Below are 21,644 nucleotides of genomic sequence, written 5' to 3' on the forward strand. Positions count from 1 at the left end.
CAAGACTATCGGGTCTCCAGGACCAGGCAGCCCACAAATGTGTTCATCCAAGGCAGGTCACCATGTTTCCCCTCATACCACCCTGCTGCTACATACACCTGCACTGACATGGAGACTCGGGTGAAACGGGACAAGGAAAACTTGCCTTTCTATGGGGCCATTTAATTCATGTCTCCTAGGGTGAAGGTTTTCTTGTCAGTACACTGGGGAGGTTAATTTCTTCTCTACTTTTTAGGGTATCAAAAAAGATACTGATTTTTATGCACGTAGCATAAAGGTATGGGTCATGTTAAAGGTTTTTTCCAAAACAATGTTCATGTGGTCATGATACACATGCCCGACCCAGCATCACCATAAAATCATTCCCTGTGTGGTGTAGGCCCTCATTAGCACCCACGGAGACTATAGCAACAGCCTCCTGCCTCTAGTCTGGCCCTTCTCCAAGCCATCCTTCAAGCTGCTGCCCAAATAAACTTGCTAATGACACTCTGAATGACAAAAATCTAAAAGGCAGTATGGCACTGAACAAGGCCCAGTACCCCTGTGTCTGTACTGATAGTCTTTATCAAAGGAATTACAGGGTCAGGTCTCCAAGTGTCTGCAACAGGGAAGGATTTTCTCATGGTCGGGGAAGGGGGGGGCGGGCAGGTGGGGGCTGGGTTACTTCCAGAGACATGGTCTTTGCCTTTGGGGTCCAGGTCCCACCACCCCATCGGTACAGTGAGAAGAGCAACGGATTCAGAGGCATAGGGCCTTCACTTGAATCCTGGTTCTACCACTTGCTAATCTGTGCGACCCTGGGCAGGTCACTTCATTCCCTGGACCTCAGTTTCTTCGTCTGTACAACAAGGGAGCTGGACTGGATGACTCTAGATCTAGAAATCTCTTCTAGCTCTAGAATTACCATCCTCTGACTAGATGACCTCTAAAGGACAGCTTCCAGCTCTACATTCATGGTTGCCGTATGGATCCAAAAAGATTTTTAAGAAGCTAGAAGTAGGATGGGCCACACCTACTAAGATGAAATTTGTGACACCTGGGTTGAAAAAAAAATCAATTTCAGAAAAAGGAGGACGGAGGAGGTATGGCTAGACAGCAATCCCCTTTGAACAAAATCTGAGTTAGCTCAATCTGAGTGTGATACAGGGAGAAAGACAAGGGCTGATTTGGGGATTTCTTCTGTATAAGGCACTCCCAGGATAAAGAAACCTTCTCTGCCACTTCTTAGATGGTCACCTGGAGCACAACAAGGTAAAATCACCTGCTCCAGGGTCATGCAGCCGGTGTACTTCCAAGGCAGACCTTGAATCTGAGTTTCCCTGACTCCAAGGTAGGCTCTTTATCTACCACACGCCCTGCCTCAGTGAAGGAGATGGTAGCTAAAAAAAGCTCATGCCCTCACAGGCTGCATTCAAGAGGTATCCTCAAGAAAGGTGATTGGATCATGCCTCTCTTCTCTGATGAGACTACAGCGAGAATAATTCATTCAGTTCAGGGCACGTTTTAGCAAAGTCAGAAACAAGTTAGAATATATTCCTAAGAGTAAAAAGGGTGGTAAGAAGACTAAAGAATGAAAAAAGAAGACTGAAGAATGTCCCAGGAGCACTGCCCCAGTAACTAGGGATGTGAGTCTGGAAAGTCTGGAGACTTAGGAAGGGCATTGCTTTTATTGGAAGGAAGGATTTAGACTAGTTCTGCTTAGTGGAAGCAGACAGAAGTAGGAGGAATGAGTACAAGTTACACAGAAGAAAATTTAAGTTCGGTGCAAGGAAATACTAGTGTCTAGTGCAACTCAAAAATGAAATGGTATTCGCCTATAAGATAATGGAAGAGTTGGTCACACCAGAGGTCTTCGAGCAGGGACTGGACAACCACTCATAGGGGATGGTGTCAAGGAGACAAGACCTTCCCCTGTGAGTCTCTGTTTCATCTGTTTAATGGGTGTAACTAAACTAGGTCTACTTAGATGACAGGGTTGCTGTGAAACTCAGGTACTGCATGAATTAGATGGCCTTTTGAGGATCCTTCCAGAACTTAGTGACAGTGGCTCTGTGACTTTAGCCAAACCCCTCAGATCATATCATTCTATTCAAACACTTTCCAGAGTCCCTACTGACTATGACAAATAAAAGTATAAACTCCTGATCCTGGTATGCAAGGCCCTCCACAATCCAGCTCAAACCTACCTCTCCAGTCTTTATCATTCCCATACTACATTCCCTGCTCAGTTTCTCTACTCTCTGGACAAACTGCCCTGCCTCCCCTCTCCCATTCTCATCCTGCTGTCTCCTATCTCCATACACCACCTCTCATATCCGAAATGGACTCTCAGGTCCCACCCCCAGCCTCCACTGGAAGTGAATATGGTATACAGCATGGGGTAGCAGAAAGAATGTTTGATGTGGGGTCACAGGATCTGAGTTTGAATTCTGACTCTGCCACTTAGTGCCTGCAGCTTTGGGCAAATCATTTAACATCTCTGAGGCTTCAGTTTCCTCAACTATAAAATACAAAAATTGGACAAGATAACATCTAAGGACCCTTCCTGCTCCAGATCTGTGGCTGGCTTCTCAGGTGCCACCTCCTTCCAGAAGCTATCCTTAATCCCCTGCACCTCCACAAATTCCACCTGGTTGGTGGTTGGTTTTGGGTTTTTTTGCCTTAATTTCTTCTTTACATTTTATCACACTCTCCCTCATAATTATCTATGTACATAGCTGCTTTCTTTTATTAAGAATAGAAACTGTGGCCTACCTTTATGCTTCCAGCATCTAACACAATGCCATGTTTGCCAAACTGAACTTAAGCTTCAAAAAAAAAAAAAAAAAAAAAGCCTAGAGCTGTTTACTATAGAGGACCACAAAAATCCAGTGAAATTCTCCTCCAGTGCCCAGCCATGGAAGGAGAACCACAGTAACAATGATAATAATACCAGTTACCATCTATATAGTGCTTTAAAGTGTACAAAGTGTTTTCCATAAGTTATCTTGTTTTGATCTTCCACAATTACCCAGTGAAGTAAGTGATGCTATTGTCATCATAATCAAGGAAACTGTGGCTAAGAAAGGTTAAGTGACTTGCCCAGGGACATACAATTAGCAAGTGTCTGAGGCAGGATTCCAACTCAGGTCTTCCTGGTTCACATTCACTCTATCCTCTACCACTTGGCTGTCGTGATGAAGCTTGTCCCTCTCACCAACAGCTGTATGTCAGCAGCCCACAAGCTCTAACAGGATCTACCAAGTCAGAGAGGCTTCAAAACCATCCTCCCAAGAGATGACATGGTGGTTCCAGCTTAGCTAAGCCTAGAGAGGCTCATTAGGGGAAGGCTGGCCACCAGGGAATCACATTTTTGGGTTAAATCAGACCACAAGGAGCCATGAAGAGACTGTGATGTGTCAGAGAAGGGTGGCGGGTAGCACCAATACCGACAAAATCACCCCTCTTTCAATGCATTCAAGGAAAGCAACCACAGAGCACTGTCCATACATACACACATATACACACACACACCATCTTATTCAATCCATCCAGGTAGGTCATACCATTTTACAACCGACACTCAGAGAGGAGAAATGATTTAGCCAAGGCCATACAGCCAGAACCTGGCAGGCTGGGTTTGCAACAGTTTTCTAAGATTTTTGAGTGCTTTGCACTCACCCAGTGGCATCTCCTTCAAAGTAAGCCATATGCTCATTCTAACAAGGCTGCCCCTGCTTAGAATATTTTTGGAATTCTTCGAACAAATTTACAAAGGAAAAAAAAAAATCAGTCTCATTTTCTTACTCCAGACTCCTCTTTTGGTTCTTCCTAGTAAAACTACAACTTCTGCCCTGCGATGCTGGGCTCTGAGCACAGGGGAGCTTTCACTTTATCTGACCAGGCCCCCTAGGCCTTCCATGCCACTTTCTGGCTATCTCCAAGGCATGGGGTTATTTTGCTCCCCTATTTATACCGTCAGCCCCTACAAGAGAGTAAGCTCTTCAAGGACACGTTTAGTGTCTGTATGGCCAAAGGCTTGTCCAGCATACAGTAAGCACTTAATAATTTTTTTTCAATTTCATTTCTAACCATCACAACTGTTTTTGTTTCTTGTTCTTTACCACAGTCACTCCCAGTCATTAAGAACTTACTTTCAAAAAGCATTTGTTACTGTTCAGTCATATCTGACTCTTTGTGACCCCATCTGGGATTTCCTTGGCAGAGATACTGGAGTGGTTCGCCATTTCCTTCTCCAGATGAGGAAACTGAGGCAAACAGGATTGAGTGACTTGCCCAGGGTCATACAGCTAGTAAGTATCTGAGACCAGATTTCCTGACTCCAGGCCTGGAGCACTATCTACTGTGCCACCCACTGAGCCACCCAGCTGCCTTAGCTACGAAAACATAAGGGACTATATAAATGTGAGTTACTATCATCCATCTTATTCCCCAAACCTTGTTTCACATGACTTCTGCACATTTTCAAAATCCAAATCCCCCCTCAATGAATAATGACCTCTCAGCACTGAGGTTATTCAAAAAATGACAGACTCCAAAGTTTCCCAACAATATTTCCAAAAATGTTCTGAGTTACAGCAGCACCATGGGAATGTGTGTCAGTCCCCCCAAAGAAACAAAATACATTTGGCTGTAGCAGATCTGACATATTTCCAAAAGGAAAAAAAATCACTCCCACTACTTTATAGTAACACTAGGAATGTGAGGGTGAATTACTTGCTTTAGTATTACCTACTATATTGGCATAATGCATGTAAGTGAATCATACATTAGCAAGAATCTATCTGAATATTCAGATCAGACTCTCACCTACAATGTCTCATCTTTTGCCAAATTTTATTTCAAAGTTCAAAAAGAAATTCCTTCTGTTTTATTTGCTATTTTGGAGATAAAAGCAATATCTGACATAGTTTCTTTGTCCTTCAAAAATTGTCATTTTGTTCAGATTATTCAGAAGGGGCTTCAAAATTATAATCAGAGAAGATCAGAAATGGAAGAGGCTTTTAAAAACCCAAAATGTTAGAACTTTGAGGGGCCTTAGGATGCTATATAGAACATCAGGGATGGGAGAAGCCTTAGAATACAGAATGTCAGAGCTAGAAGGGCCCTTAGAACACAGGATGTCAGACCTGGGAGGGTCTTAGAATACGGAATGTCAGAGCTAGAAGGGCCCTTAGAACACAGGATGTCAGACCTGGGAGGGCCTTAGAATACAGAATGTCAGAGCTAGAAGGGCCCTTAGAACACAGGATGTCAGACCTGGGAGGGCCTTAGAATACAGAATGTCAGAGCTAGAAGGGCCCTTAGAACACAGGATGTCAGACCTGGGAGGGCCTTAGAATACAGAATGTCAGAGCTGGGAGGGACCTTAGAATACAGAATGTCAGAGCTGGGAGGGACCTTAGAACACAGGACGTCAGAGCTGGGAGGGCCCTTAGAACACAGAATGTCAGAGCTGGGAGGGCCTTAGAATACAGAATGTCAGAGTTAGGAGGGATCTTGGAACACAGAATGTCAGAGCTAGAAGGGCCCTTAGAACACAGGATGTCAGAGTTAGGAGGGATCTTGGAACACAGAATGTCAGAGCTAGAAGGGCCCTTAGAACACAGGATGTCAGAGTTAGAAGGGATCTTGGAACACAGAATGTCAGAGCTAGAAGCGCCCTTAGAACATAGGAGGTCAGACCTGGGAAAGGCCTTAGAACACAGAATGTCAGAGTTGGGAGGGACCTTAGAACACAGGACGTCAGAGCTGGGAGGGCCCTTAAAACACAGAATGTCAAAACTGGGAGGGCCCTTAGAACATGGAAAGTCAAAGCTGGGAGAGGCCTTAGACCATAAAATGTCAGAGCTGGGAGGGCCCTTGGAATACAGGATGTCAGAGCTAGAAGAGCCCTTAGCACACAGGATGTCAGAACTGGGAGGGGCCTTAGAATGTATACTGTCAGAGCTGGGAGATGTCTACTCCGACCCTCTCATACTCCAAAGAACAGAACTGAAGCCAACAGAGGAAAATGACTTGTCCAAGGTCTCATACCCAACCAATAACAGAACTGGGACTGGAATCCAGGTCTCCTGTCTCCTAATCCGGTGTTCTCATCAACACACCATGTGGTACCTCCTCTAAGGTCCTTAAAGAGCTAAAGTCAAGGTGCACCAGCATCCTCACAGAGAAACTTTTTTAAGGGGAACATTCTGTCTCCCCCTTACCTCCTTGGGCTATACTCTCGGGCCTCAGAAAGTTATACCTCTTACTTAGGGGCTAAGCCCTCCAATACTCCAGAATGCTGACTTTTTCTTTTGCTCATTCCAAATGCAGATCTCAAGTAATCTGCTAAAAAATTGAAACAGTACCCCAAAGTGATCAAAGATTTTACAAAATTTAAGGTTTTAACTGCCATACAAGTATCAGTGTTTTAATACAGATGGTTGGGTGGCACATTGGTTGGACTGCCAGGCCTGGAGTTAGGAAGACTTGAGTTCAAATCCAGCATCAAATACTTCTTAGCTGTGTGACCCTGGGCAAGACACTTAATCTGTCTGCCTCAGGTTCCCCATCTACAAAATGTGAATATAAGAACCCCTTCCTGCCAGTGCTGTTGTGAAGATCGAATGAGATATTTGTAAAGTCCTCTGCAAGCCTTGCATTAGCATTCTATAAATGCTAGCTATTACTACTACCGTTCTTGGTGTGAGGACCCCACAACCAAAGGGGTTGACGGTATATCCTCTGTGCCTTTAAGAGTGCCTTCATGAATCATTGTAGCTGCAAAATCATCCCCCTACAGTCAACCCCACTGGTGTGGAGCCTTTCCACACTTAACTAGGCTGCTCCAGGGATGTAAGACACAGCCTCTCCTGAAGCCCATAATCTAAGTCCTTCCAGTTTGGTGGGACTTGCCAGAGCTTGTGTTATGCTGGCACAGGCTGCAGGAGCCCAGGGTTACCTCCATGCTATCATGAGGCATCAGGGGCAGGACCAGAGGGGAAGAACACTTTACTATAGACAAATTAGTATCTTAGGGTTTGACGGCACCTCAGTGATGGTATAACCCATCCTGGTACAGATGAGAAAGCAGAGAAAGCACTTACTGGTGGCCATTCCTCTGGGGAATAAACTGGACTAATGGGCTTCAACTTGTAACTCTCAAATTCTGTGATTCTAGATCATAGCATGTGCCTGAGCCAAGACTAGAACCCAGGTGACCCAAGCACCTACCAGGGCATAATGGATTGTACTAGGCTCTGTTGGAGGGATTAAAAAAAATCAGTTCATTCAACGTTGATTAAATGTGAGGCACCTTACTTAGCAATAAATAACAAACTATCCCACAGGTCCCAGTCTAATGGTCTATTGACCTACCTATTGACAAAGGAAAAAGTTAAGTTCATACTGCAGGAAAAAAATTTTAATTATTAATTTGTTTTATATGATTTATTATTCTTTATATAATTAGTGATAATTAATTAAATTGAATTCATCTTAGTAACAAAGACATGGTAAAAAGGAAAAACCTTGAAAAGCTCCTAAGGTGTTTTCCATGACTAACTTAGGACAGAAATAGCAGTTCTGATGCATAAAGAGGGACCACTCCACCAGGAGGGAAAGGTCACTACTTTTAGCACAACAGGATTTTAGATAAATGCTCTTGTATCAGATGGTTGCTTAAGTGTAGTCAACCAGCATCCTTAAACTGCAGAGAATATTTCAGTGATGGATTCAGTCACAGGTTCTGAGTTCAAATGTGGATATTTGCCACTTATTCCCTATATGACCTTGGGCCACTCACTTTATCTGTAAAATGAAGAGTTGGACAAGATGATTTCTAAGGGGGCAGCTAGGTGGTACAGTGAGTAGAGCACCGGCCCTGGAGTCAGGAGGACCTGAGTTCAAATACGGCCTCAGACACTTGACACACTTACCGGCTATGTGAACTTGGGCAAGTCACTCAATCCCAATTGCCCTGCCTTCCCCCCTCAAAAAAAAATGAGCTTGTTCATGAATCTTTGATTGTGGAACTAGCCCCCATCATGGCTCTGCCTCTATGCAGTAAGGGAGAAAGGAAGGAAGACAAGGCCCTGGTTGAAGATGACCACTAGACACAGTGTGGGAAGACTTAGGGGACTCTCCCTTGTCTTCAGGCTGGGAGGACACCTCCCCTCTGTGGAAAGGTAGAAGTGAGAGGGGATAAATGGTGTGCCACCAGAGCCAAGCAGCTCGGAGCTTCAGACATGGAAAAATACACAAAGGGAAGGAATGAGACACCCCTGAGGTTACATTCTGAGCCACCCCCTCTTTTCATCAGCTGGGTGAGATGGTAGTGAGATGCCAAACCCCACCCCTGCCCACAGTTTGTATTCTGACCTGCCTGCAAGTGACACTGTGGCCAATTACTCCAGAACAAGAATTCTAAACTTGGGGTCCATGAACTTGAACTTGGACGGGGGTGGGGGGATTATATCTTTATTTTCACTAATTTTTAAGTGAAATTTAGCTTCTCCTTCAATTACTTAAAAGCCTTATTTTGAGAAAGGGTTCATAGGTTTTACCAGCCTGCCAAAGGGGTCTGGGGTCCATGATACAGAAACAAGTTTAAGAACTCCTACTCCACAAGAAGAAGGGCTTCCCTCAGTCTTTTCTACCAGTCCCCAATTCACGATGGCTACATCAGCTCACGTGCCAAGTGAATGAACAAAGGTGAAATTACAAGGGGAAGAATATCCTAACAACATGTCTAGCACAGAAGACATTGAGTCAAAGACCAGGACTGACTGGAGACGAATCCTGGGCTCAGGGCCAAGCCCATACTTCCATCTTGGCTTTGGGTAGAATGCTGGGAGGGGGAGGGGAAGGTTCTATTTCCAGGGGAGGTGGGGGGGGGGAGAATATTCAGTTTCATTCCATTTCATACATAGTCCTCTTCTCTGTTCTTTGTATATTGAAATATTCATGCTTGTTGATATTTAAGTTCATAAATAAGGAAGATAAGGTTTTTAAAAAGGGATGATGCTGACCTCAGTAAAGAATATGGAGAGTAGTTTCTTGTTGTTGTTGCTATTCAGTCATACCAACTCCTCGTGACCCCATTTGGGGTTTTCTTGGCAAAGACACTGGAGTGATCTGCCATTTCCTCCTCCAGCTCATTTTATAGGAAACCGAGGCCAACGGGGTTAAGTGACTTGCCCAGGGTCACCCAGCTAGTAAATGTCTGAGGCCAGATTCGAACCCAGGAAAATGAGTCTTCCTGACCCCAGATCTGGCAAACTATCCATGGTGCCATCTTGCTGCCCATGGAGAACAGTTACTACAGAGCAATGTGGAGGAGCAAACCAATGCAGTTGGAGTGTCGAGTAGGTGAGTTCAGACCTCAGCACCACAACTTGTACTCCTTGGTTAAATCATTTAATCTCTCTGGGCCCATTTCCTCATCTCCATGGAAAATGAGGGGATTGGACTAGCCATTCTCCAGGGTCCTGTCTTCCAACTCTAAATCCTAAGATTCTCTGCCTACAAAGTATTTTGTGGAATAAAGATCCTCAGAAAACACTGTTGCCACGCATTTATAATACAAGCAAGGCCAAAAGAAAGAACAGGTAGATTCTAAGGAAAAAACAGAAGGAGGGGATTTATTTGTTCAATTGGACCACAGATATTTAAGGCTTCTGAAGGAAAAGGGGGAACTTTTCTTTCCTCAAATCCACACTAATTGTTGTGTAGGTCTCTGGAAACTAGAACTTGACCAGGAGGTTGGCTTAGTCTTTCCTGTGTCTCCTGAGCTTGCTATTTCCAGGGTACCAGTCTGAGAACATTTTCTGATCCAAGTTCAGTGACAGCTTTACTTTCTGGAGGGTGTGTGGAATGAAGTGCAGGGGATCATGTTTCCTCCTTGACACCATTATGTGATTACAGTGGGGCCAATTCCAATACTCATGAGCCTTTTGCAAAGATTCTAATTCTTTTTCTTTTTTTTTATAATTAAGATTTTTTATTTTTAGTTTACAACATTCAATTCCACATAATTTTGAGTTCCAGATTTTCTTCCCCCCTCCCCCACCCAAGACGGCATGGAATCCGATATATCTTCTACATATAACTCCTTATTTCTTAAGCAGCAGAAGCACCAGAGACTTCAAAGCCAATGTAGCCAGTCAGGATGGAGAAAATACAAAGTTTTGGTTTTTAATTGAAATTTTACTTTTGCTGAAATATTCTGCACTAAAAGAAAAGGTATACGAAAACAATTTTAAAAGGTATCATTTATATATATATACATACATACATATAATATATATTATATATATATCATATATATGAGAGTATATCATTTTCTGGTTCTCTGAAAGGAGACAATATGTGTTTCATCTTGTAAGAAAAGTTCAGCGAATAGATCACACACCAGATGGAATAAAACCATGGTGTCATAGCAGGATTCCAGAGCTGGAAGACCATCTAATCCAAACCTCTCATTTTAGAGATGAGAAGAACAAGGCTCAGGGAGGTTAAGCAGCTTTTGTAAGGTTTAGTTCCCCTAGAGAAATAGTGGAGTCAGAGCATATGGGAGCTAGATGGAACCAGAATGAGTATAATTAATTTCCTCGAAAAACATTTTTCTGGACTTCAGAAAAGAAGCATTCTATGTAGAGCCTCTAATAAAGACATGATTCTTTCAATACTATTCTTGCTTCTACAACATAAAAGGTTCTTAATTATCTTGATGAACTAAAGGTGTCTAATATAGAAAGAAGAAGAGGAAGCCATATTCTGAAAAGGACAATTAAGAAGGACACTGACACATTTTAGAAATATCCAGAGCGGGGACAACCAAAATGGAGGGAGATAGACAACATCAAGGAATTAAGGATGTTTAGCCTGGATAATGGAAGATTTGAGCAGACAGGTCAGGTGGGATGGGTTAGGGGGAGGGGAAAAAGAATGACAAGAAGGGAAAGGGAGCTCATGAGTTTTCTTCCTATATTGTCTATCTCAGGAGATGGTGGGTTCCCCTTCACTGAATATCTTCAGCAGAATCTACAGAACTACTTGTCAAGGATGTCATGTAGAAGAGATTTCTATTCAAGAACAGATTGGACAAGATGACCTCTGAAATCTCTTCTGACTCTGAAATTCTGTGACTCTTGTGATTTTCTCTACTATGAGATAAGAGGAATGAACCAGGTGACCAGTAACACACTATTTTGCTGATATCCTCAACCCTCCACACCAGGGTCTCTCTTAAGAAGGGTTGGTTAGGAATATAAACGTCCAACAATCATCTCTCAGTTATCTCAATGATTAGTTATATCACCAGTACTTAGCACAGAGCCTGGCACATAGTAGGTGCATAATAAATGTTTATAGATTCTCATTAATACCATTCATTACATCAGTTTCAGTGCTGAGTGTCAAGAAAAACATTTTCAAGGAAATCAGGGAACTTCAACAAATAATAATTAAATGATGATCTAATCTTAATTCCAAGTGGGAAAACTGTGTGAAAATCCAGAAAGGAAGAAAGCAAGTCATTCCACTTCTATAGACCTCAGTTTCCTTATCTATAAAATAAGATCACATGATTGCTAAAAGTCCCTTCCAACTCTAATCATTCTTTGTAATTCTATATGGAATAAAAGTTTTCTCAGTTGAAAGGATTCTCACTAAACATGAATTTTGCTACTAAGTTCTTCATTTTGGTCTAGCGTATGAAACATTTCACATAACTTAAAAGTAGTTTAGAATATATATATATATATATATACAGGCTGATTTTAGCAAAAAGTAAAATTTTTCCTGAAACTTTCAAGAATAGAATTCTGGCATCTCAGAGCTAGGAGGGACCTCAAGTTTCCTAGTCCTTGAGTTTAGAAGTCAAGCTTTAAACATCCCTGACAAATAAGTGGCCAGTCACCCAGCTTATGCTGGATGGCCTTCAGAGACAGAGAACTCAAGTCACAACCTCCTAGTTTCCTCAGGAGGTTGAACCAGATGGCCTCCGAAGTCCCTTCCAGCCCCAGACCTAGAAATTCAATGCTCACCAAGCTTGTTTCAATTAATTAAACAATTTATATGCCTATTGCTCAATAACCACTGGCATTAACTTCAATAAATAAAATTACCAAGTCACCAATTTCCTGATGAAGCTACAGAATTGATGGGGAAAGGGAAAGAAGTGATCAAAATGATGAATCGTTGCTTTTAAGTATAGCGTTTTTAATGCTTAATAAATAGACCTACATTTACATCAGTTGTGAAAAATACACAAAGACACGTTAAAATGGAAAAACAATTTTTAAAGAAAAATTATTAAATTGGGTCTTCCAACTGCTAATTCAAATTAAGCAAACTAAGATTTCAATAAAAACCTACCATAGGGCCAGGAAAGAGAATAAACTACCAAGAGTTTACTACTGGCTGGTCTTGGTAGCTTTAAATAGACTTAACTGGCTTCAAGGTTTTTATGGTTGTCATCAAAATAAAGTGTGTTTTGCTGAAGAAGCTAACTCAGCTCCCCCCTCCCCATCTCACCCCACCTCACACCTCTTCTAGCCCACAGCTTCACAGTGAAAGCATTAATAACTCAAGCAAGCATTTATTTATTTATTGGCCAAGAAAGCATTTTGCAGAGCTAGCACATGGTCAATAACGGAACTCATAGGAGCATCTGTGGACAGGACTGGGACCCAACTGAAACCACCAAGGTGGATGACACCAACATCACTGGCTTGGGGTGACTGGGGAAGAGAGGGAAAGATTAGGGAAGGCTTCACGGAAGACATGGCAAGTCAACTGATCCTTCAAAAATCAGGAGCATTTCAAGAAGAGGGGAAGGCACATCCCAAGGAAAGAGGATACAGCAAGGACAAACACACTGGACTAGTTTAAAGAAGGGCTTGGTGATCCAATCTGGCTGGATTGCAATGTGCCTGAGAGAGAAAGAGAGAAGTGTGTGAGAGAAGAATCATCAAGGTAGATGGGATCTCGAGATGATATAAGGGTTTTTAACCTGGAACAGAAGGACCACTAAGAGGTCTGTGAATAGATTTCAGGAGATCTACAAATTTGGATGGGAAAACACATATAATTATTATTAGTATCCTTATTTTCACTAACTTACTTTAACTGGAATCTAGCATTACTTTAAATGATTTTTAAAAATAAAAAACATTATTTGAAGATGAGGGCTACAGCATTCATCAGACACACAAGGGCCTAAGACACGCAAAAAAGTTTAAAAACACTCATTTAGGCCAAACTCTTCCTTTTAAAGATAAAGAAAAGGAGGCCCAGGAAGGTTAGGGAACTTGCAGTCTTCTCCCTTCCACAGGCTGAACTGATATTGCTAAAATATAGTTCTAACCATCATTTTAACTACCAGCCCATGAAAACTATTCAGTGGTTCCCCATTACTTCAAGGATAAAATACAGAATCCTCAGCACAGCATTTAAAAAAGCCCTCATAATTTGGCCCCCATCTACCTTTTCTGTCTTATTTCATATTATTCTCCATCATGTATTCTCTTCCAAACTGACTTGCTAGCTGTTGCCCCACCATCTCCTACCCTTACATGTATAACACGCCATCTCTGGGCCTTTATATAAGTAATTTCTCAAGTCCTGAATGTACTCATTCTCTCTTAACCTCTGTCTAGTTGAATCACTAGCTTCCCTCAGATCACACCTACTATGGAAGGCCTTCCCTGATCCCCCCCCCCCTCAGTGACTCTCTCTCTCTCTCTCTCTCTCTCTCTCTCTCTCTCTCTCTCCCCCTCCTTCCCTCCCTCTCCGTCTCTCTCTCTCACTTTGTAATATAAATTCTATATACCTAATCTGGTATTATTTGGACCACAATGCCTGAGTTGTCATACCTCTAACGCCAATTAGCTACCTGACCATGGGCAGGTCACTTAAATTCAAGCAACCTCAGTTTCTTGATCTGTAACATGGTGATAATAATATCTGTAGTGCTTACCTAACTCAAAGAATTATTGTGAGGTTCAAATGAGCAAGTTATAATGTCTCTAAAGCATTTAGCAAAAATGAAAGTGCTATGTAAATGTCAATTTATGATGAAGACTATAGCAATGATTAAAGTTAGAAAACATTTATAAGCACCTAGTATATTCAAGAAGATGGTGACGGATATAAGAAAAACCAGGTCCTACTATTATGAAAACTAAAATCTCTTTGGAGACATAAGACATAGGCATGTGAAAAAATCAATTAAGGATGTGTCAAATGAGTGATAGAGGCAAAAAGCAATAAATAAATGCTGTAGGAATTTGGAGAAGAAAGAGCCAATTATGAGCTGGATTGGTAGGGAGAAGCCTCAACGACCTTGAAGGATATGTAGGACTTTAAAGGCTAGAGAAGTGTCAGGCAACCATAGTGGGGAAAGTAAGAAGATAAAGGTAATGATGTAGACAAGCAGGAAGCACATTCAGGGAACAATAAGTGGACAGACCTAGTCAAAATTGAAGGTTAGTCACTGATCAGAGAGGAGCAGGAACAGATTGTGAGAGTCCTTAAATGCCAGGCCATGGAGTTTGGATTTTATACTGAAGGTAATAGGAAATAAGGAACTTCTGCTAAGTTCCTCACTCATTAGAGTCTAATGCTTCATGGGGGCATGAAGGTCAAGCCAGGCTTCTCAAAGGTTATACCAGGAGAGCTCTGGGCCCTCTGTGGAGTGAAGAAAGGTCAGGCAATAGGCTCCCAATACGCTGTTCAAGAATCAGCCTGGCTAAGTTCAGAGGAGGTGAGCACCAAGAGCTGCATTTTTGTCAACCTGAGCAAATATCTGCTCCACTACTAGTGAGATCGCAGAACCTTAATATTCTAAAGAAGGAAGATAACTGATAAGAGATGGGGATGTCATCATAGTAAATACTGGAGAGGCATTTACCAAAATGAAGTGATACTTGCAGGTGTGCTGAGCAACAGGTTAATTGGGCAGGTTTCCTGGGAAATGGGACACAAGGTCTCTGGATGACAAGAAGCAAACAGTAGAGGAAAGCAATGGTGTCTGAAAAGGTGCTATGATACAATGATTTGAATGGATCAAGTTAATTTCGATAAAATTTTTAAAGTTTCTCAAATGTTGGGGTGGTATACTGGGTGGGGCAGGGTGCCTCTGACTTCTGTTTGGTTCATTAAATGGTGCTTCCCACAGAAACTAGAGAACTGTGGGAACCGACTTCCATGTGGGGGCTTCAAAGTAGATTAAGAGTAAGGTACTGGAGGTATCAAGAGAGCCTGGGTCTGAGGGCCAAATTGTTTGACCATGGATCCAATATGTATCTTCTCCAAAACTGATTCCTCACCTTACAAATGGTGATCACAACGCTTCTACCAACTAACAGCGATTCTGACCAAAGGAATTTGTAGACACAAACTTTTCTAAGTGTGAGTTGGTATTATGGAGCACTAGAATTGAAAATAGGGTGACAAATTATGAGGAGTGGGAATAGAAGAGGTAAACACAGGGATTTTAGAGATTTCTCTGAAGAAAAAACAAGGAGCAGGGCTGCATGAAGTCTAGGAATGGATCAAAGACTAGAGAAATTATCAGATGGAAAAAAGAACCCGGGTTTTGTCAGAAAACTAAGATGTTGTAGATGTTTTTTTTTTTTTCACTTGAAGTGCTGCATTTATGAAATGTTAGTTCCTAAGGGTTAGAGATCAAGGTTTTGGAATACTCAAAGAACAGAGAAAAGCCCCTTATCATATAGTCCTACATAAAAATATCAGCCTCTGTCCCCTAGGGGCTAACATTTCCTAAAGGGAACATACGAATACCCAGCTTTCTGATCAATTTTAACAGCGTCTCTAGTAACTGCTACTGTCCCTGAGATTCTGTGAGCCCTGATATATTTCTCCTTGCCTTACACTAGCAACCCTCGTCATCTCCATTTCTCCTGATCCCTTGCTTCTTCACCTCACCTTTAACTTAGCAATTTAAATTATTTAGTGAATCTTTCTAGAGTAGGGGTTCTTAACTGAGGGATGATGAACTTGTTTGTAAAATATTTTGATATTTTAATAGAATGATGTCTCATATTGTTCATATTATGTAAATAGCATGTTTGTTGTATAGTATAGATTTATATATGTTGGTGTTATACATTAGCTATATATTAGTGTCCTATATTAACATGTATGTGTATATGTGGTTATATATGTATATATACATATGTGTAAATCATATGTGTGTATATATATATGATTTCTCTTATAATCCTATGTATTTTATCACATGTATTTAAAAACCTTGTTCTAAGAAGAGATCCCTAGGCTTCACCAGACATGATACTCTTCCTCTAGACGAAGAAGCAGAGAATGGAGCACTGGACTTACGACTCAGGTCTAAAAAACCTTTTCAATCCTGGCTCTGACACTTTCTACCTGTGTAACTTTGGGCCAATAAATCATTTAACTCACTCCTTTGAGCCTCAGTTTCCACATCTATAAAATGGGGATGATGTACTTTCGCTACCTACCTCACCAGTTATTATAAATAAAGTGTTTTGTAAACCTTAAAGAAATGTACAGCTACTACTTTTTCCAGCCTTGACCAAGTCACGTGGGTAAACTCTCTCTCTGACCAGACAGGGACAATGGAGTCTCTTCTAATTGTAAATTTCATCAAAGCCTCAGGTGCCAGCAGAAATCCTTACCAAAAGTGCCTTACCCCCAAATACACACAAAATAGAACGACCTCCCCCAAACCAAACATGTTAAAAATGAAAATTCCATTATTAGGAATAGTTCCCATTGTACCACCCCTTTAGGTTAAGGTTTGGGAGAGACTACCTCTTGACTGGGATATGTAGCTTATCTTTACTGAACTGCCTTAAAAGCTGCCAGAGATATATAACACTTTCTGTTCCTGAATATCACAGAGAGGGCTTCTACAAGTGAAAAAAGATAGTTTGACACCACCTTTCTTCCCACAACCACCCATACACACACCCTGACCACATCAAACCACTGCAACAGAAACTCTCCAGCTCTTGACATTTTCTTCTGAGGAATACTACCAACCTCATCAGCCATCTTATAAAGTGCCTACTATGTACTGCCATCAATTTCTATGCGTCAAACTAAAAACCATCAAGCCCCCGACAAAAAACATTTTCTGGTGCATTTCCCCCAGAGGATGTCAGTTCTGTGGGGGCAGGTTTTTCATGCAGTACTCTGCACAGACCCTCTAAAATCACTTCCAGACACAAATCTATGACACCAAGATATAGCAACAACCTAACAAATGCTTGTTTTGTGGATTCTGACAACACTATTGTGAGACAATGGTATAAGTATGTATCCTCCTTTTCTAAAGAGTGACTTAAGTGACCGCCCTGGTTCACAGAGTTTCTCTCCACGTCAAAGCCAGCACTAGAATCCAGGTCACTTTAATGAAGAAAAGTTAACTTCCAAGAACTAAAGAAAGCTAGGTCAAATGTACAAAGAGTCCCCCAAAAATAATAACGCTTAAGTGTATGGAGGAAAAAAAAACCCTCGGAAGTAGGCTGAAATCTGTGTGACCTTGGGCAAGTCAGTTCAAGCCTACAGGCCTCAGTTTCTTCATCTGTAAAATGATAATGCTGAATTAGATAATCTCTTGGATCAAATGAGATAATATTTGTAAAAGCAATCAGCACAGTACATAGGTTGTTCAATCATTCAGTCCTGTCTGACTCTTCATGACCCCATGGACTACAGTATATCAGGCTCTTCTGTCCTCCACTATCTCTCAAAGTCTGTCTTGGCTAATGGTCATCCATGACACTATGCATCTCCTCCTCTTTTGCCCCATTTTCTCTTTGCCTTCAATCTTTCCCAACATCAGGGTCTTTTCCAATGAGTCTCTTCATCTCGTCATGTGGCCAAAGTATTTAAGCTTGGCACACAGTAGGTGATTAACAAATGTTTACTTCCTCCCCCCCCCTTCTAAGGTCCCTGACAGCTCTAACAAAACTGCTCATTTTTTTATTCACCTAATATTTGTTAAGTGACTACTACGTATAATATACTAGTCACTGGGGAGGGGGAGATGATGAGAACATGCTCCCTACCCTCAAATAGCTTAGTAGGGGTGATTAGACCTATATACAAATAGACTATAACTGAGAAAAGTGGACAGTATTTGAGAAATTGAAACAATCCAGGAAACTTAGATTTCTGCTGGTTCACTCATGCCCCCAACTTCCCACTGACCCCTCCCCCAGCAAACTATTCCCAGTTTGCTCAAATAGATCTTCTTACAATGTTTAGGAAAATAGTTTAATTTTAGAAACTTGGAAAATTCCACAAAGCAAAGTGATCAAAAACATATCTGCCCTAAGGGGAAATACGAACCAAAATAATTATTTCTGACAGAAGAATTTTCTACTTGGTTACTTCACTTAGCCATTCAAAACACTCCACTCCCGCAAAGGGGTGATGGAAAGGTGTGTTTGCAAAGTATGACAGCTCATGTTCTCCCACTGAAAATAGCACAGTGGAGAGAGCACTGAATCTATCAGAGGCAGAGTTCCAACCTCTGACATTAGCTGTGTGACCCTGGGTAAGTTACTTCCCTCCCCCAGGACCTCAGTTTCCTATTCCGTAAAATGAGAGGGGCAGCTCGGTGGCACAGTAGACAGAGTGCCTGGAGTCAGAAAGACTCCTCTTCCTCAGTTCAAATCCAGCCTCTGACACTTCCTAGCTGTGTGACCCTGGACAAGTCACTTGACCCTGTTTGCCTCAGTTTCCTCATCTGTAAAATGAGTTGGAGGAGAAAATGACAAAACCACTCCAGTATCTTTGCCAAGAAAACCCCAAATGGGGTCAGAAAGAGTCCGACAGGACTGAAAGGACTGAACAACAAAAAATGAGAGAGATTACATGATCTGGAAGGTTCCTTGCAGATCTAAAATCCCTACTCCACGGTCCACTGTTGTGAGATGGTGGAGACAACTCATAGGAGGAATTGAATGTCCTCAGTTCTGATACCAGGCCAGCTAATTAGTACTGAGCAGCAATCAGCTGGTAAAAGAAATGTACCTCAGAGAGACACCGCCCCTCATAACATCCCCACGAGGCTGGGAGGGCCTGGGAGTATTATCCTCAATTGTCAGATAAGACAACAGAAGTCCCTTCCCCCAAGGTCACTGAGTGAGTCAGGGGAGGTGGGACTAGCACGGCAGGCAGGTCAGTATATCTAGTCTCTAGTCTAGGACGCTTCCTCTTTGGGGGTGTCTACCCCAAGAGTGTGAGAACCGGCTTGGGCATTGCTGAGACAATACGTAACGCTGCTCCCAGGGCACTGGGAAAGGGTCTGACGTGAGGAAGAAATGCTCAGTGGCCAGCCGATCCTCCTTGGCTTGCATACCCAAGCTATTAACCGGGACCGCAAGATACCAGAGCGACTCAAGAGGGGCCCATGACCTGGAATACTCACTCCCAAGGACATGAGATTCCCTGAAGACGCCCTCCCTTCTCTGGAAAAGGACACTCACTCTCAAAACCACAGTTCATGGCTGTACTTCTGGAAGCCATGATTACCCTCTGGGTTTCTGTGGGGAGATCGGCACAGATCTCCTCTGGGAAGCCGAGGGAGGGAAGGAGGCAAGCAGGCAGGCAGACAAGCCGCACACTCTGCGGAAAAGTTTAATGTGACTCGGGGCTGGGGGGGGAAGGGGGCGGTGCTCCCCCAACGCAGGCATGGCCTCCTCCCCAGGCGCCCGGCTTGGTAATTAGCCCCTTCCCCGAGCTCTCCCCGCATTTCCTTTCAGATTCCATCATTAATTAGTTTTAAGGACTGTCTACTGGCAACTTAAACAAAGCAAATGCCTCAAATTCCTTCTCAGCCCATTGGTCTAAGCCGAAACCAGCATCGCCTGGGACAGCAGGCAGGGCAGACAGCTGCTGCTGCTACAGCCACAGAACTGAACTCCACTCCACTCCACTCCCTTCCCTTCCTTTCCCTCTGACCTCCCCTCACCCCCTTACTAGGGCGGGGAGTAGGGATTCTCTTCGGACCCGCCAGGCCTCCTTCCCACCCCCAATTCCTGTTCCTGTCCCTTCCCCATTCCCAAACTCTCCCCTCCCCTCCTCGATCTCCCGGGCTCTTCCTGTATGATCACTTCCTTCCTCTCAGGGTTCTCCCCTCCTCCCCGTAGAGCCCCTTATACTCGATTGGGGACCCCACTACCACCGCGCCCTCAAATCCTTTAGACTTCATTTTCCCGCCCCAAATCCCAGATTCCCTGCTTCCCACTCCCACCTTCCACTAATTATCCTCTGGTTTTTACTCCCCACATAGACCGACCTCTCTCTCCACTGATTCTCCCGCCCCTTACCTCTGATTGCGCCCTCCTCACCTCTCCTCCGAGTAGATTCTTCCTCTCCTTAAGTTCTCAGATTCCCCCCTCCCTACTTCGCTCCTCAGATCCTCCTCCCCGTCTCTTCCTTCAGCAGATTCTCTCCCCTCCTCACTTCTTTGCTCAGATTTTCTCCCTCCATCTCAGATTGTTCCCTCCTCACCTTAACTTCTCCGCTCCTCACCTCGGATTCTCCCCTCCTCACCTCGGCTTCCCCCCCTCCCCCAGCTCTCCTCGGCTTTTCACCTTCTCAAGATTTCTCCTTGGAGTCTCCTCCCAACCAATGTCTTTTCTGGGGTGATCAAGCCCACCATGCCGGCCCCTTCCACCTCCGCAGCCTGTCACTCACACGCTCGGTCACACGCTCGCGCCCCCCGGACGCCCCCTCCTCCCTCCCCACGGCTCCGGGGGGCTCTCGCCCCTCACTCACCCGCCCGCCTCGCTCTCCGTCCGGACTGTCAGCCCCGAGCTCCGGCTCAGGTGGCCGCAGCCCGGTGGCCTCGGGACGCCCCCGCGAGGGAGGCTCGGCGCCCTCCGCGAGTGCCCCACGCGCCCGCGCGCCCGCCCGGGCTCCTTCCCGGGCTCGGTCCCCGGGCCGCCCGCCCTCGCGGAGGCCCGTGCCGGGCTCTGCCTCAAGGTCCCGCGCCCTCCCCGGGGCCCCGTCCTCACCTGGGCGGCTGCGGCCCCGGCCCCGGCCCCGGCCCGGCCCGCCCGCGCTGCGGAGGCTCCCCGCGCTGGGCTCCTCCGGGCGGCCGGCAGCTCTAGCTCCACGGGACTGACAATGAGGGGCGGGCCGCAGCTGACGTCAGCGCCGGGCCGGGGGCGGGGCCGGGAGCCGGGGGCGGGCCCAAGGGGGCGGGGGGAGAGGGAGAAGAGAGAGGAGGAAGAAGAGGAGGAGGAGGCCCCCCTCCCACTGCCCCTCTTCTCCTTCGCTCCAGGCCTCCTTCTCCTCCTTCACTGCACTGTCCCCCTACCTCCCCTCTAGACCTCCCCCCAATCCTCCCCCGTCCATTGCTCCTCACTTCTCCGGCCTCCCACCTCCCTTCCTCTCCTCCTCCCCCCTCCCACCTCTCCTCCTCAGCTTATCCACCCCTCCTCCCCCAGGGCAAGTCTGGACTTAGGTATAGTCCAGTGAAACAGTCACTCCCGGCACCCATAGGTAAGAGCCTGGGCTGCGCGGGGAGAAGAAGCGCGAAGGGAGGGAGGGAGGGAGGAGAGCATAGGAGACATGGGATTGGCTGCGGAATTCAGAACTAAACCGGACACCTCCGAGAGCGTCTAGCCCAA

At 44.3% G+C, this 21,644-nt stretch overlaps 1 protein-coding gene across 2 annotated transcripts in view; it reads right to left on the reverse strand.

Annotated features, from left to right (window-relative positions):
- The window catches only part of LUZP1 (leucine zipper protein 1), a 101,957-nt gene extending 80,860 nt beyond the window's left edge, over positions 1-21,097 (reverse strand). For both annotated transcript variants that reach the window (XM_036745147.1, XM_036745146.1), the window contains exon 1: positions 21,027-21,097. The gene's annotated coding sequence lies outside the window, so the exon portion shown is untranslated. The remainder of the gene's footprint in view (positions 1-21,026) is intronic.
- Between the last annotated feature and the right edge of the window lie 547 nt (positions 21,098-21,644).

The sequence above is a fragment of the Trichosurus vulpecula genome, chromosome 2 (assembly GCF_011100635.1).
Source record: "Trichosurus vulpecula isolate mTriVul1 chromosome 2, mTriVul1.pri, whole genome shotgun sequence".
NCBI lineage: Eukaryota > Metazoa > Chordata > Mammalia > Diprotodontia > Phalangeridae > Trichosurus > Trichosurus vulpecula.